Source organism: Lissotriton vulgaris, unplaced genomic scaffold (assembly GCF_964263255.1).
Source record: "Lissotriton vulgaris unplaced genomic scaffold, aLisVul1.2 SCAFFOLD_2627, whole genome shotgun sequence".
NCBI lineage: Eukaryota > Metazoa > Chordata > Amphibia > Caudata > Salamandridae > Lissotriton > Lissotriton vulgaris.
The window spans coordinates 96,936-108,401 of NW_028254817.1; the positions used below are offsets into that span (position 1 = coordinate 96,936).

The window sequence follows — 11,466 nt, forward strand, 5'->3', positions numbered from 1 at the left end:
TGTTCCCCAATGACTCAAAAAATCCAGTTATTATATGTAATCCAGTTAGCTTATAACATCTAACAAGGTGTGCACGTCACCGTGGATACGCACTAGCCGTATGCTGGAATCTAAATACGGCACTGTAATTTTGCAGTCATAAGGTGTGCAAATCACTGTGACGCGCACTTTAGCATATGTCTCTGACCCGCATGGTGTGCGAATCACCGACAAAAATGCACACCCTTTTTAAAACATGCCGCTTGTAGTTCACAAAGTGCGAATCAGTGACGATGCACACCTTTACTGGCGATTCAGCGGCCGACGTGGCCTCCTCAGCTCCAGGCCTTCCCAAGATCATGATGCATTAATGGACTGTGCGTGCGCACGCAGCACGTGCATAATTGACTCGACCGCAGCGGCACTGCGGAGGCAGCAGTTCAGCGCCAAGTGCACGAGCATGCACCGTTTAGCTGCACGAGCCTTCAGGCAGGACCTGCACTCCTTCAATCAGTGTTGTAACGAAACTTGAGGGGGCCCCCTGCAAGTTGCATGGAGGGGACCCCCATGACCCATTCAAGCCTGCCGCCCATGCACAGTGCCGGAGGGGGACACCTGAAGCACAGAGTGCCCCCCTGCCTGCACCGCGGAGACTATCGTTACGCCGCTTACCCGTAGGGGATCTGTATATCTGAGTTGAATTACATTTATATAGTGCATCGAATGCCCGGAGGCGTCTTGGCTCTGAGGACTAGACAGATATAGAACTCGCGTATGTGTGAGCCTAGAGGTCAGACTGGAACAACCATGTTTTTACAGCCTTCCTAAAGGTTTTTAGATCCGCACTGTTATTAATTGCTAAAGGAAGAAGATTCCAAGATTTGGCAGCTCTTATCAGGAAACTCCTGCCTCCCCAGCACACTTGTTTGAACCTGGGGATTTGCAGCAATTTTTGTTGTGCAGATCTGAGATTCCTGGATGGAGCGTAACATTTTATATGCGCTCTCAAGTATGAGGGACCATTCCACTGAAGTGCCTTAAAGATGATACACAGGGCTTTGAATACTATTCTCTTCCTGACTGAAAGCCAGTGCAATGTATCCTGCTGCCGGGACACAGACTCGTATTTTGGTATATTCAGAATCAATCTAGCTGCAGCATTCTGCAGTCGTTGCAGCTTTTTCATGAATTGAGCTTGGATCCCCAAATACAGCGCATTGCCATAATCCAGCCTGGAGACGGCAAAGGCCGTTACAACTGTTTTTAAAGCCTCAGGCGGAATAAAGGCACAAATCTTCCTAATCATTTTAAGGATGGCCTAGAAGCTGGAAGAAAGGCAGTTAATTTGGCTATCAAAAGTCAACTTGTGGTAAAAAATAAACCCAACATTTTTTGCCTTAGAAACGGGTGTAGGACATTCGCCCAGCTCTGAAGGCCACCACTTCGAAGACCAAGCCAAGGGGTTGGTGCCCAACAGCAGTATCTCTGTCTTATTGCAATTCAGCTTAAGACAGTTGGATTGCATCCAAGCATTAACGTGGCGCATACAGTTGTTAAAAAGATCTGCAATACCATCCACATTATTGGTTGCTGCGACGACTACCTGTGTGTCGACCGCATATGATATTACAGAGAACCCATATTGACTTATTGTTATTGTTAGATTTATATCGCGCCAATCACCTGCAGGTCTCTAGGCGCTCGGAAATCGATGGAATTCATACAATAACTACGTATCACACAAAGAGATAGTGCAGCAGCCAGCCTACATTGCACCCAGGACCCTCCCAAACAGTAATGTCTTTAGGGACTTTCTGAACCGCAGGAGATTCACCTCTCTGCGTAGCCCCTCAGGCAGCTTATTCCATAGCTGAGGGACCAACACAGAGAAGGTTCTCCCTCCCTTGGTTACCAGTTTGTACCGAGGGCAGATCAGCAACTGAGAATCAGAAGATCTAAGTGTTCTTTTTGGACTATACACTTCCAGACAGTCTCTAATATAGACAGGTGCATGGCCATAAATTGCCTTATGGGCCGTGCATAGGCTCTTGAACTCTACCCTCTCTTTTGTGGGGAGCCAATGTAAGCTCTGTAATAGAGGAGAAGCCTTGGTCCTTCTGGGGAGTCTAAAAATCAGTCGCGCTGCCTCGTTCATCACAACCTGCAATCCGTTCATCAGAGTTTTAGGGAGGCCTAAATAAAGGACATTCCCATAGTCCATTCTTGACATGATGGTCGCCGCTACAATTGTTCGCAACTTGGCCTGAGAAAGAACGGGTGCTAGTTTACGTAACTGCCTGATGATGTTCGTGCAGCTCCCAACAACAGCGGAGATTTGGCTGCCCATTGACAAATCACAATCCAGCTTAATCCCTAAGCTCTTTACATTTGCACTTGACTTTGGAGTTGGCCCTAACTCCTGTGGCCAGTAAAGATCGCTCCAAGGTGAGGTGGTAGATGGAATTACCAATACCTCAGTCTTGTCTGGATTGATCTTCAGCAGATCTCTAGTCATCCACCCGACCGTATGCCTCAGGATATTCTGCGCTTGAAGCTGCGCGGCCTCAGTGTTATCGATACTCAGTACAAGCTGAGTATCGTCAGCATAATTAAAAACTCTGCAGCCCATACTGGCCAGAGATGCAATCAGAGGTTGGAGGTATAGATTAAACAGTAGTGGGGACAATGCAGAGCCCTGAGGCACCCCACACTCTAAAGTCCCCACGTCTGATATCAAATCCCCTAGTTGTATCCTCTGTGTTCTTCCCAGAAGAAAGGATTTCAACCAGTTAAAAGCTACGCCTTTAACCCCGAAGTTGTCTAGTCTTTCCAGGAGCAGAGCATGGCTGACGGTATCGAACGCCGCTGACAGATCTAAAAGATTCAGGGCGCTCGGTTTCTTGATATCTGCCATGCCTCTTAATTCATCCAGCACCGAGAGCATCACCATCTCGGTGCTGTGATGTGCTCGAAACCCTGCCTGTCGCTCGTGGAGTAAACAATGAGACCCCACGTGAAGAGATAGAAACTTCAGGACATGCTGTTCTAGAATCTTAGAAAGAAAGGGCAGCTGGGAGATTGGTCTATAGTTCTTCAAGACCGCAGGATCCGCGCTGGGTTTCTTCAACAGGGGCCTAACTCGCGCTTCCTTAAATTCAACAGGTAGATGCCCCGTTCCTAAAGATCTATTAAGGAGAGAAATGATACGCTCCTCCAAAATGGGACGTGCCACACGAAATACACTAGGGGGGCATGGGTCTGCAGGGGAACCAGATTTAGTTCTACCCATCAATTGCTCCAAGCTCAACACATCAATCTCTGGAAACTCCATGATAGTACAGTCCGTGGAATTATGGAGATCAAGGTGTAGGACAGGTCCATTCACTGTATTACTTTTTATTTCCGAGATGATGTTCTCCACTTTTTCTAGGAAATATCCCTGCAAGGTATTACAATCTATGGTGGTTTCTGAGCTTTCCGGTTTCTTGCTCAGCTCAGATAAAAATTTAAAAGTCACAGTGCTCCGCCTTTGCTTGTAATATAAGTTTTTTGTAACTATGAAGGGAGGCTTTATACTGATCCCTAGCTATATCATGTTAAGTTTTCCTCCAGGATCTCTCCAAAGCCCGAAGCTTCCGTTTGTGCTCCCTAAAGAGCGGGGTGAACCATGGGGCTCCTTTTCCTGGTCCTTTGATGGGCTTGGTTCTTTCAGGTGCTATCAGATCGATAGCTTGACACAAGCTCCACGTTAAATCCATGTATTCCAGATCCAGGTTGCTTCCAGCACCAAAGGGTCGGGCCACTTTCAGAAATGTCTCGGTCAGGGTTTTTAAATCAACCTTGTCCCATTTAAGGATTTTCCTAACTCCCCGAGACAGATCACTTGAGTGTCCATCAATATGGACCTCACAGTTCACTAAATAGTGATCGGTCCATATGCATGGTAAAACACCTGTAAGAGTTACGTTTGGATCGGAGGTCCATACAAGATCGAGGGTATGACCCTTGACGTGCGTGGGTACTTCCACAAGTTGTTTGAAGCTCAGAGAGGACATTGTAGTATTCAGTTGGCGTGTAGCCAGATCCTTATGAGGATTTTCCCAATGTAGATTAAAATCTCCAACTACCACGATTTTTTTGTATCTCGTGCAGAGGTCAGACATAATGGGGGCAAATAGATCAGTGAATAATGGGGTAGAATTAGGTGGGCGGTAGACCGACAAGACTACCAAGCAAGAGTTATTCAAGGTGATCTTTACCCCTAACAGATCGGATAAATCCACTGTTTCTGACAATAATCTTACTACTGACAGATTCTTTTTGAACAGAATCGCTACTCCCCCTACGTGCACTTCCTGCACGGTTATGCCATATCGCGTCATATTTGATTGGGAGAGCCGCAATAATATCTGGCATGGAGTTATCATTCATCCAGGTCTCTGATAGAGTCAGGACATCGATATCATTATCCTGAAGCAGGGTAAAAATCTTCACATAATGTTTATGGAGTGACTTAGTATTTAGGCTAGCTAACTTTAACAGAGAGGACTTATTAGTGCTGCCAATGGAGTTAAATAAATGTTAAATAAAGTGGGCTAAGCAAGGAGCCCTGGGGTACTCCACATTGCAGATTGTAAGTTAGGGAGCTGGATTCATTAAATTCGACTCTAAAAGATCTCTCAGTGAGATAGGATTTTAGTAGAGTCGTAGCAGAGCCTTGAATGCCAAATTCAGACAGTCTGGAGATTAAGATGTTATGATTGACGGTATTGAAAGCCGCCGACAGATCTAATAATATCAAGGCGGCCTTCCCGCCTTCATCCAGTGACTTCCTAAGCTCCTCGCTAGCTGTGATTAGGGCAGTCTCGGTTCCATGGCCTTCTCTAAAACCAAATTGTGAGTGGTCAAGTATGTTATTAGTGGAGATGTACGCTGAAAGCTGGGTGTTCATCAGTTTTAAATGGGGCTTTTTCAGTAATGGGAGCACCAACGCTATTTTCCATGCTTCAGGAAATTGCTCCTGGAGCATAATCTCAGAGAATAGTAAAGTTAACTGCTCGCTGAGAATATCAGAAGAGATGAAAAATTTTGGGGGGACAAGGATCGGATGGAGCCCCAGATGTAATGTCTAATATAGTTTCCGTAATCTGGTCTCTAGTTGGGGGCGTGAAAGAGAAGCCAGATGAATTAGGGGCAGGATTACTCCTATTAGGAGATGAGTCGCTGGCAAGATTGGAAAAAGTTCTATAAACCAGCTCCACCTTATCCACAAAAGCCTGGCCAAGGATGTTGCAGAAGTCTGGAGTGTTATCCATTTTAGGTTTGAATGGAAGCTTTGCTAAATTTCTAACGGTTGCAAAGAGCTCTTTGCTAGAGTTTTTTTAGGCTAAAATCTTTGAAGTAAAGTAGGTACTTTTTTCCTCAATGATTAGTTTTTTTATAGGTGGCTAGTACCTGTGCATAGAGCATTATCGACTCTTTACTATAGTTTTGTCTCCATTGTTTTTCTGTTCTCCTACAGAGCTATTTTTGTTTCCGTAGTTTGTCAGAGAACCATGGCTCCGATGGTTTATTCCTTTTCGAGACAAGGATCTTTAGGGGGGCTGTGATATTGGCTGCGTTAGTAATCCAGGCTGTTAAATTTTGTACTGCCAGGTCAGTTTTAGCTTTAGATTTGGTTTATTTGTTGATAATGATGCCTGCAGGCGCTCAGCGTCAATATTTGCCCATACACGATAGGTATGTGTCGCAGTCGGATTGCCATCTATTTTCGGCTGAGGTGTGGCCTTGATAGTAAATATGATGGCTTTATGATCATACCATACTACTGGTAACACTTCCTTAATTTTAATATAGGGGTTGGAAGTGAATAAACCATCCAGTGTATGGCCGGCAACAAGTGTACTCTTTGATCATTTGTTCCAACCCTAGGCTGGACAAGGTGTTGATAAGCTCAGCATTCTTTGAGTCATAAATATTCTCTAAATGATGATTAAAATCGCCTAGAATGGTAAAATTTTAGTAATTGATGCTTGTTTCAAGATAGGAAGAGAGTATATCCACCAGAGATACTTGGGCTCTAGGTGGATAGTAGACTAATAGGCCATTCCAAGAATCGTTGGGGCTAAGTTGTATCTGAAAGGATAGCAATTCACAGTGCTGTGTGGAGCCAAGGGAGGATGTTGTTCTAGATAGACCATCTTTAACGATGATGGCTGATGCTCCTCCTCTTTTAATCTTTCTATCTGCTCTGTGGATTTGATAGCCAGTTGGAAGTGCTTGTAATAGATCTGGGTCAGATGCATCATTGGCCCAGGTCCCTGTTACAACAACTACTTCCAGGCAATAATTATCTATCATCTCAGCCATCTCTAAATTATGTTTAATTAAAGAGCGAGAATTAATTAGCACAGCTTTTAGTTCTATAGTAGTTCTTGACTGTTTCACTTTCGTCGGAGGGAGAATCTGTGTGAAACTGAACTGTGATTCGCAGTGTTTACATTGTTTGGGTTCCAGTAGAAGGTCAAGTTTGGAGTGACAGTAGGGAGCTGATGTTAAACTCAAGTTGATAAATTCTCTTTGGAATATATGATGTGTGCTGAGTTTAATAGACCTGGGGTTCTGGCCCTCGGCCCGGGCCAGGCGCGGACGGGCGCAGACGGGCTTGCCTTTGGCACACATTTGGCGTGCGTCCGCTGCGTGTGCGCATAGATGCTTGCCTAAATACTAATTGGATAAAGCTAGAAGGATGTTCCTGCAATGGCCGTATCATTCAGTAATGTGTGTACATCTCTAATTAATCAACACAAATAGTGACAGAACAAGAAAAATGCAAGTAAAGTTCATTCAAAAAATATATATTTTTATTTTCTTATTCTATTTTATTTTTATGTGAATATAAATACATATAAATTTAATTCTTAATCAGCGAATCATCTTTTGTAAAGTTCATAGGTAATACATGAAATGTTTGAAAAAAATTCATAAAGGACACAAAAACAAATCTAAAATCCATAACAAATTAGTAGACGTACCCCTGAAAAACAATCATACACAGCAACTCACTCACGTGCTGACAGTCATTCTACATTCATACCACATACAAAGATGAAAAAAGGAACTGGATCCCAATTAGCAAGATGGCTACGCTAATGTGGTTCAAGGGCAACGAGGTGTGATTGTTAGCCCTTGTGGCGGGTCTACGCGCGTTTCGGTGGGCAAGCCACCTTCATCAGGACCTTGTACATCGGATTGTGCAGATAGCAGGGGATCAGACAAGAAACAGATTGGCAGGGTGATAGATAAGCTATCACTAAAACGAGGTCTCTATAAGAGTAGATTGATGGGGTCACTCAGATGGTGCTACATCCGAAATGCCAAGTCAGATGTGTTAGGTGACCCTCAAAGCTTCATATAGGTGTCTAAGATATCAGATTCTGTGTAGGAGGCGAAATGAGCAAGTTGTTTCCATAAAAATGTGGATTCTGAAGAAATACTCCTATTATTTAGAGGGTCCCAGGATACTGTAGTCCGAGTGCGGCATCAACTCCTATGTTATTTCGATCTAATTATTAATGGCGATCAATTGTCGTAAAAAACACGTATTCTGCAAGGTAATTTGATACTGTGGCATCACCGCGACCCTTAGATTCGGCGAGTTGCGTTCAGGCGTCTACGCGTCCCCGGGGCCCTCCGTCGTAAATACTAATTGGGACAGACAACTAGTCCGCTGACCACGCCGATGGTGCGGGAATCCCGGAAGTGAAATGCTCCCTTTGCCCTCAGAGAAACGGCACAAGCCGCGACGGAACAGGGTCTGGTGCTAACTAGCGTGGTGTGCAGGTAACACAAAGTATATTAATAAGTTTAAAAACAACAAGTAAAAACTGTTCGCCTCAGTGAAGAAGTTAGTTTTCTGCGCTCACGCAGCTAGCAGCAAGAATGTTGCGTGTATATAGTAATTTGATGTGTTCATTTTTATTAATCTCATAGTACCTCACCTAGTGCATCTCATATTTATTCACATGATAGTTTTATTCATCTCATGATAGGATTATTCACCTCGTGATATTTTATTCCTCTCATGATATGGCCCTCTTGATATCGACCCCCAAAGGATCAACAGCTTAGTCAGCCTTGCCAGGATTCGGAGGTGGAAGAATTTGCTGGGATGAGGGGAATAAGGGAGCTCTGCATGTGGACTGCATCCTTGAAGCTTATAAAGGCTGAAGTGCACTTGCTGTGTGAGCCGAATGAAAGTCAGTGATGAATCATTCTGGGCAGCTCTATTCCTGCCTGGAAGCGCTTTTAATATTGTTACTCGGGCTCGGCTGGGTAGCAAAAAAGCATTGGCAAAGCCAATAGGTTTCACTGCTGAGCCTTTTTGGCTTTGCCAGTGCTTGTTTTAATTGGCTTGGTACTTTTGCATACACCAGAGTTATTCAAACTGTGGGGCGCGCCCCCCTGGGGGGGCGCGACGCCATCTCAGGGGGGGGGGCGCACTCCACCAGCACCATAAAATTTCACCTTTCATTGTTTCGCACGGCGGCGAGGCAGAGTGGAGCTGCAGGGGTCCTAAGAAGGGGTGAAGACTATCAACACCTCATTAACATGTCAAAAGGTCTTTAAAAGATGGAAACACCCATTACATCGATGTCAAAAGATTGCGCTGCCATCACACCACGACTTTGACATCGCAGTATGGTTTGAATCACATGCATTTACTATGCATGCGACAACGGCGGTGTCAAATACCAAACACAAGCAGGAGGCTAGGTTCCTGCAGTGTCAACTTATTGTAATGCACAAGAGGTTCCTGCTCTGGTCGAGGCTTTGGAAACATGCAAGTACGGCATGAAAAACAAAACACAAGCACAAGGCTTTGTGAAATAACTATAATTATGCATGAAATGAGTATAATTCTGCATTACATTATTGGGTGCCAAGAGGTTGGTGGTGGATGTATGGGCGATGGGATAGATGGATGCCTGATGGATGGGTGGGTGGGTGGGTGCATGATGGATGGATGGATGGGTGTATGGTGTATGGGGGATGGATGGATGGGTGTATGGTGTATGGGGGATGGATGAATGATGGAATATATGGATGGATGGATGCATGAATGAATGATGGATGAATGCATGATGGGTGGATGGATGAATGATGGATAGATGCATGATGGATGGATGGGTGCATGATGGATGCATGGATGGATGATGGATGGGTGGATGGTGTATGGGGGGATGGATGGATGAATGATGGATGGAATATATGGATGGATGCATGATGGATGAATGCATGATGGGTGGAAGGATGGATTGGTGGGTGCATGATGGATGCATGGATGGATGATGGATGGGTAGATTTATGGGTGCATGGATGCATGATGTGTGGCTGTTGGATGTATGGGGGGATGGATGGGTGCATGATGGGTGGATGGGTGAATGATGGATGGATACATGATGGATGGATGAGTGCATGTAGATGTATGGGGGGTGGATGCATGATGGGTGGATGGATGAATGATGGATGGATGCGTGGGTGGGTGGGTGCATGATGGATGCAGGGATGGATGATGGATGGGTGGAAGGATGGGTGCATGGATGCATGATGTGTGGGTGGTGGATGTGTGGGTGGTGGATGTGTGTGGGTGGTGGATGTATGGGGGGATGGATGGGTGGATGGGCGAATGATGGATGCATGATTGATGGATGGATGGATGGGTGCATGTGGATGTACAGGGGATGGATGGATGCTGGATGGATGGATGCATGATGGGTGGATGGATGCATGATGGGTGGATGGATGAATGATGGATGGTGTATGGGGGGATGGATGGATGAATGATGGATGGAATATATGGATGGATGCTTGATGGATGAATGCATGATGGGTGGGTGGATGGATTGGTGGGTGCATGATGGATGCATGGATGGATGATGGATGGGTAGATTTATGGGTGCATGGATGCATGATGTGTGGCTGTTGGATGTATGGGGGGATGGATGGGTGCATGATGGGTGGATGGGTGAATGATGGATGGATACATGATGGATGGATGAGTGCATGTAGATGTATGGGGGGATGGATGCATGATGGGTGGATGGATGAATGATGGATGGATGCGTGGGTGGGTGGGTGCATGATGGATGCAGGGATGGATGATGGATGGGTGGAAGGATGGGTGCATGGATGCATGATGTGTGGGTGGTGGATGTGTGGGTGGTGGATGTATGGGGGGATGGATGGATGGGTGGATGGGCGAATGATGGATGCATGATTGATGGATGGATGGATGGGTGCATGTGGATGTACAGGGGATGGATGGATGCATGATGGATGGATGGATGGATGCATGATGGGTGGATGGATGAATGATGGATGAATGATGGGTGGATGGTGTATGGGGGGATGGATGGATGAATGATGGATGGAATATATGGATGGATGGATGCTTGATGGATGAATGCATGATGGGTTGATGGATGGATTGGTGGGTGCCTGATGGATGCATGGATGGATGATGGATGGGTGGATTTATGGGTGCATGATGTGTGGCTGGTGGATGTATGGGGGGATGGATGGGTGCATGATGGGTGGATGGGTGAATGATGGATGCATGATGGATGGATGGGTGCATGTAGATGTATGGGAGGATGGATGCATGATGGGTGGATGGATGAATGATGGATGGATGGATGCATGACGGATGGATGGGTGGGTGCCTGATGGATGCAGGGATGGATGATGGATGGGTGCATGGATGCATGATGTGTGGGTGGTGGATGTATGGGGGGGATGGATGGATGGGTGCATGATGGGTGGATGGGTGAATGATGGATGCATGATGGATGGATGGGTGCATGTGGATGTATGGGGGATGGATGGATGGATGCATGATGGGTGGATGGATGAATGATGGATGGATGGGTGGGTGCATGATGGATGCATGGATGGATGATGGATGCATGGATGGATGATGGATGGGTGGATGGTGTATGGGGGATGGATGGATGAATGATTGAATATATGGATGGATGTATGATGGTTGAATGCATGATGGGTGGATGGATGGATAGATTGGTGGGTGCATGATGGATGCATGGATGGATGATGGATGGGTGGATTGATGGGTGCATGGATGCATGATGTGTGGCTGGGGGATGGATGGGTGCATGATGGATGCATGGATGGATGATGGATGGTGTATGGGGGGATGGATGGATGAATGAATGATTGCATATATGGATGGATGCATGATGGATGAATGCATGATGGGTGGATGGATGGATTGGTGGGTGCATGATGGATGCATGGATGGATGATGGGTGGATGTATGATGTGTGGCTGGTGGATGTATGGTGGATGGATGGATGGGTTGGTGCATGATCGGTGGATGGATGCATGATTGATGGATGGGTGCATGTGGATGTATGGGGATGGATGAATGCATGATGTGTGCCTGGTGGATGAATGGGGGGATGGATG

At 45.8% G+C, this 11,466-nt stretch overlaps 1 pseudogene; it reads right to left on the minus strand.

The window, feature by feature from the left end:
- Window positions 1-4,142, minus strand: part of LOC147659409 (uncharacterized) — a 40,505-nt pseudogene extending 36,363 nt beyond the window's left edge.
- Window positions 4,143-11,466: the final 7,324 nt, after the last annotated feature.